The sequence below is a fragment of the Styela clava genome, chromosome 3 (assembly GCF_964204865.1).
Source record: "Styela clava chromosome 3, kaStyClav1.hap1.2, whole genome shotgun sequence".
NCBI classification, from domain to species: domain Eukaryota; kingdom Metazoa; phylum Chordata; class Ascidiacea; order Stolidobranchia; family Styelidae; genus Styela; species Styela clava.
In genome coordinates this window covers 20,380,655-20,386,654 of record NC_135252.1, presented here as the reverse complement: position 1 = coordinate 20,386,654, position 6,000 = coordinate 20,380,655, and positions in this window count along the sequence as shown.

The window sequence follows — 6,000 nt, the reverse complement described above, 5'->3', positions numbered from 1 at the left end:
ACGTAGATCTTAAAAAAAAAAAATAAATAAATTAAATTAAATCCTAATCTGTAAAAGTTTCCGTTTTACGATCTTTTCAAAGGAACAAAAATTTGCTACACAAAGAATGACCATGTGGCTTTTTTGTGTATAGCAGTTTTGTACACTGTACAGCACTTCTTACTTCTTGCCGTGTTTCCCCGAAATTTAGACAGGATTTAGATTTATATTCCTTAGAATAATAACATTATATTTTTTTTTTGAAAGAGGTCTTCTGTGTTCATTTATCAAAAATAAAATTACATTGTAGAAAATCACTAGATAAGTCGCCATAAGCTGTGGTAATAAATAGTGGGAACCACTGTTCTATTTGATATGCTCACTGAATGGGGCAAACTCGCTAAACAAATGCTTGGCTTTTAACGATTATCCGTTGTACTGTCAGATGACTTTTTATGTCTATTCACATTGCAAACTAATAAATACTGCAATAATGCTGTCCAAAACATTGCGTAATATAATGATTGATTCATTTAAATTTGGAAGATTTTGTTTGTCAAACAATACAGCAATCAAACAAATCGTTTTTTATGAGCCATTTAGGCAAACAAGAACAATAAAGCGAAAGTTTGGGAAATATATATATTTATGTATTTGTCCAGAAAGGCCAGGATAACGGATACATGGTCATTCTGTCTACTTGTCAGCGGCTACTTTGCATTGCGTCCAATGGTATGGAAGCGGGAATAGCATTTTTTAAAATATTGAAGTAGAACCTTTCCCTAGTCGAAAGCAGACGAGATTGGAAATTCAGACCTGAAATAAAAACTACTGCAAGCGTCATTTTGCTTTGTCCATTGTGATTCTGGCGCTAAATATTTATCCTTGCCTATGCTTCCCCTATATCCTAATGAAAAGATGCAAAGCAAGAGTGAAAAACAGCGATTCTGGGTGATGTAAGAATTTTGCTACCACTAGCACAAATATATTTGTGTAACTCGAATAATTTAAAACAAATTTTTTTTGTTAATAATCAAAGACATAATTGATGCCGTACATTTTTAATCCTTAATCATTTTTTACGTGGAATAATCAATCAACGTGGGTGTTTCATGTGTCTTGCTTGGTACACTGTTGACAGGATGTATCAAAAATGACGTTGCTTACTTGTCCCACACATGTTTGCACTTGTCTCATTTGTCCTACAATGGAGCATGCTTTTTCAATATCTAATATCTATTCCAGTTTAAGTAAAATATTATTATAGGTAAAGTTTTAAATCATTTTTCAATGATTACTACCATTGCATATTTATTTAAAGTATTCTATCGCACACATTATAAAGGAACACATAAAAGGAATATGTATGTTTATGCCATATCCACCCAAAGTTGTTGCTTGCATAATGTCTCCGTTTTAAATTATGTGATTTCATTCCTAACCACAGGGCTATTCATTTTCAAGGTCAAAGATTTTGTATTGGGTCAACTCTCTTTCAAGCGGTATTTTTATTCGATAAGCACAAATTGAATCATAATTGACAATAAAAAACATTAAATACGATAAATTCTAACAGCAATACTATTCGAATGACAATGAGTATTTTTTTCTAATGACAATCGATTTTTGTAAGCTTGTCAGACACAAAGTTAAAATTAAAAATTACGCACCTCGTTGCGATTCCGAGTTCGCGTTCGCGATCATTGCAATGTGATTCTCAGTCGAGGTCGGTAAGACTACGGTCGGGTACAAGTACTGTGAAAAATTGAAAATCTACTTCATTTTGGCTTTCGTATCTATATATTTGAGCATTCTCTAAATTTTTCCAGAATGGCATAATATGTGTGCCCAGCACAATATTTGTGCTCTATCTCTTTCTCATGAAATGTTACGCAAGGTGATTTCTAGCTCCGTACGCAGGGCTCAAATATTCAAATCGAAACCATTTTCTCGATTACGAATTGGATCAGTGCTCATTGAGCGACATAAAGCATACAATCTATTACGTTTCGTCTGGGGAATTCGTGTAGGTATTTTACGTGGTACCTGTAATTAGGTTGGCATCGGGGCAGGCAATTCAAAAATTTAACCTCATAAAATGTAAACCCAGCCAGTACAATTTTGGAACCAACATGAGCTCAAATGACAAGTATAGCGATTGAGATTACTGAGCAGATAAACTTTTATGCGTATGACTTGCAGTGAGTGGCATCTGGTGAGCGATGAGGTTCAGTGCGGGGACAACCATAGAGGAGTCGCTGATAAAAGGCAATCACAAAAAGGATTCCACCGCCAAACGATCTGGGCGCTTTTTTCATTCCAGATAAAACACAACAAAAATCAAAACGAGAATATTGGTTAGAGACCGAAGACTTATCGATCGAAAGTTAGGCGATCCTCCAAAACAGCGCTCTTATTCCATAGTGACACCTTGCGTCCCATCACTAATTAATTGATAACTCGCTAATTATACGACATAATTCATCCAAAATCAATAGGCTTCTGGTACGACATATGATGAATGCACATGCAAAATCTGGAGCAGATTCAATCTTGATTTCGTGAGATATCACGTGCATCTAACAGACAGACAGACAAATATCTATTAACATACTTACCGATTAAAATCGATAAGTAAATAAGATGCTAAACCGAGTCAATTATTAGATTTGAATATATTCAGACCCTGAAATAAGAGGCGTAAAAATACGTTAAAACTATACTTGATATCAGTCACTACTAGCTTTGCAGCTCAATGCTTAGAATAAACCTTAAGTGTTGCGTACGTTTCACTAACCCGGAAGTATGGTATATTACACATGCTGTGTCAATTACCAATTTGAGGTAGTCACTTGCTGACGGTGATTGGCGATATTTATCAGATCTACGCTATAGGAGACCCGTTATTGAATCTCCGCTATAGGAGATCCTTATTAATATTATCGGTCGTTCGGTTGGATCTCCGCTATAGGAGACCCTTATTATCGGTCGTTCTGACTGTCTGTGTGTCCAGCTCTGGCGTCTTAACGGCTGGACCGATCTAGAGGAAATTTCACCCGTAGGTTATACTGTCAACCTAGTTATGTGTGTTTTACCGGAAGTCCGAATTTGTGTTTCGTTTCCATGGCAGCAGCAAAAAACGCTCTAATTCTTGAAAATATTCCCATTTTATTATAAATTACCGCCATTTTTTCGTCAGCCAAGTCGAATATTAAAATTCCGAGAATGCTACCCTCCGCGGAAGAAAATACTCTTTCTAACAAGTCTTCTTCATTGTATAGTCCATAAATTAAGAAAGCCTTAGGGATTTTAGTGAACATGTTTAATCATTATCCACGGCATAACTTTGCACACGGATACGGATGAGCCGCACAGCGCTCAAAATGAACTGGCAGTTTTGGTACAATTTTCTCTGTACAATGGCGTCTCCGTATTACCCGTTAGTAAACTGGAATGACGCGGACTCTGTCGATAGCGGAGATCCATATCGGGCGCCTAACGGCTTGTCTGTCTGTGTGTCCAGCTCTGGCGACTTAACGGCTGGACCGATATAGAATGCTACCTTCCGCAGAAAAAAATACTCTTTCGAACAAGTTGTCTTTCGTCTCGATATTCCATGAACTGGAGAAACTTTAGGGATTTTAGCGAACATTATTTTAACCATTAGCAACAGTAGAGAATGTCTACAAAACGCGCAGAACCTAAAATGAACTGGTAGCTGACGTTATAGATCACGGGTGGACAAGATTTTTGGATTAGGGACCAAAAATTTTGCCCACAGTCACTGTAACCATGTAATTGCGACGTTAAAAGTTACATTTTATGAACAATATTTACAGTGTTACAAAAGCAACAGTGGAAAACAATCGGCCTCGTGCCAAAACTAAATTTAACCGCAATCAACAAGTTTCTCGAGATATGCTTAGCTAAAACATCAAAATATGATTTTCGTTTGGTTGTGGCAGCATAGGGCGGGCCAGATTAAAATCACCCAATGAGCTGGATTTGGCCCGCGAGCCGTACTTTGCACATGTCTGTTATAGATTCTGAAGTTTATATGAATGATAACCGGTAGCTTGAGTGCGAGCTTCAACTATCAGCGGAGATCCTGGGCGCCTACCGGCTTGTTCTTCTCATTTAATTGCATTAAAAGTTTTATAAAAAATTCAACAAGATTAGATCGCACGTATCTGATGAGATACTGAAAGAAGCTTAATGACAAAAGGTTTACAGATCAGATTACTCTTTATGACTTAGTATGATAATAAAACGGCTAGTAGGATCGAACGTGCAGAAAATTGAGAATTTTCTTTTTAATTCGGGTAGAGGAAAATTGATACGTCCGCCTTATCATATGTCAAGGCCTCTTGTCCGGTTACCAGTATATGTCGAGTATGGGAATGGTTAACCAGTTGTCGGTTTAAATGGATGGACTAGACTTTGGGGTACGTCAGGTGAATACCTAAAAGTGTTTTTAACAAGAATAACAAATCTTTTGTACTTTTTTTCGTTTTTTCAAAAAGCTTGTCGTAAGTTTAATATATGTATAGTATGTGGAAGCGAGAAGAATCAAGAGTATGGGTTCGCCCATCAGATGTTCGATACACCCAGGATTCTATTCTCCCATACTTTCAAAACGGAGATACAATTCAAGATGTTGTGAGAAAAATTTTACAAAGAGAACTGAACGTTGATGACATACCACTTATAAAAATCATAGAAATGAATAATAAATTTTGGTCACTGGACAACAGAAGACTTCATTTGCTAAAATTACTCGAAAATCATTATCTTCTGAGTAAAGTAAAGGTGCGTCTTGTGGACAAATCTCGATTGCCAGAAGAAAAATTTACAACAAAGAATGATGGAATTAGCATACGAATTCGTAGAGGATCAGATAATTTGATTGACAAACACAATCAGCCCAATGTAGGCCGTACCAGGCACCATACAAGGACTAACGAGTTTTCCATGAGTTCTAGTAGAAGTGGAGTTAGACTATGGAATGAAGCACACTATTCCCCGCCACGTGTGACTCGTGAATCCCCACGCATTCGTCAGACGGAATCTCAGGAACTGAGCATGTTTGCTATATTGATTTTTCGGTTGCTGTGTGCATTTTTCGCTTTTTTTAAGAAGTTTCTTCAATAAACAACGATGAATGTTACGAAAAAACTTCATAAACTTTTAAATTATACACTTCAGTTATTACTCACTCATGACGAAAGCCAGCTGATGATAGGCTGATTTGACAAAAACACTCGGAGTCAAATTTTACTGACTCAACTAAGAATCTGAGTCCAAATTGGTTTTTCAACCAAAGACAGGTGATGTGTGGATGAGCTGATTAAACCAGTAATGTCCAACTCTTTTCCTTTGTGGCCTATTGCACTGAAATCCTGTGCCCCATTAACTTTTTCATGCAACGGAAAATGTACAAGGAAAGCGAAAACTTCTTTTCGAAAACTAGACACTTGCACTTTAATAATTAGAGCGAAACAGAATCATCTTTCAGTCATTGTCAATACAATCCAAATTGAACTATTTGGCGTCACAAATCAAACCAAATTTATCTGGCCCACGTGATTTAGCAATTTGTCCCAATTGTAAATGTTTTTGTGGACTAGCAGTGGGACTTTTCCCGAATACTCTTTCAAATTTTCCTAAGTTGGAGACCGAATTCATTTTAAACTAAGAAAGCGTGAAAACGTCAAAGTGTGTAGTTACAAAGTGTTGTTCTTTTGTTCAGCGCTATCGCAAGTATTTGATTTTTTTATTATTTTATGTAAAATATGCTAATCAGATTGTTATGTTATTCTATCAAGGGTGAAACTTAAAAGTGTAATTCTGTATAAGTATAGTTCAGATGTTTTAAGTGTGGCATATTCACAGTGTCATGGACCATGTTATATATCAGAGGTGGCCAACCTGGTTTCGGCCGCGATCGACTGAAATCTTCAAAATAGTTCGCGATCGACTGATCGGTAATAAGGTCATACACTTAAACGAATGGCTAGGCCT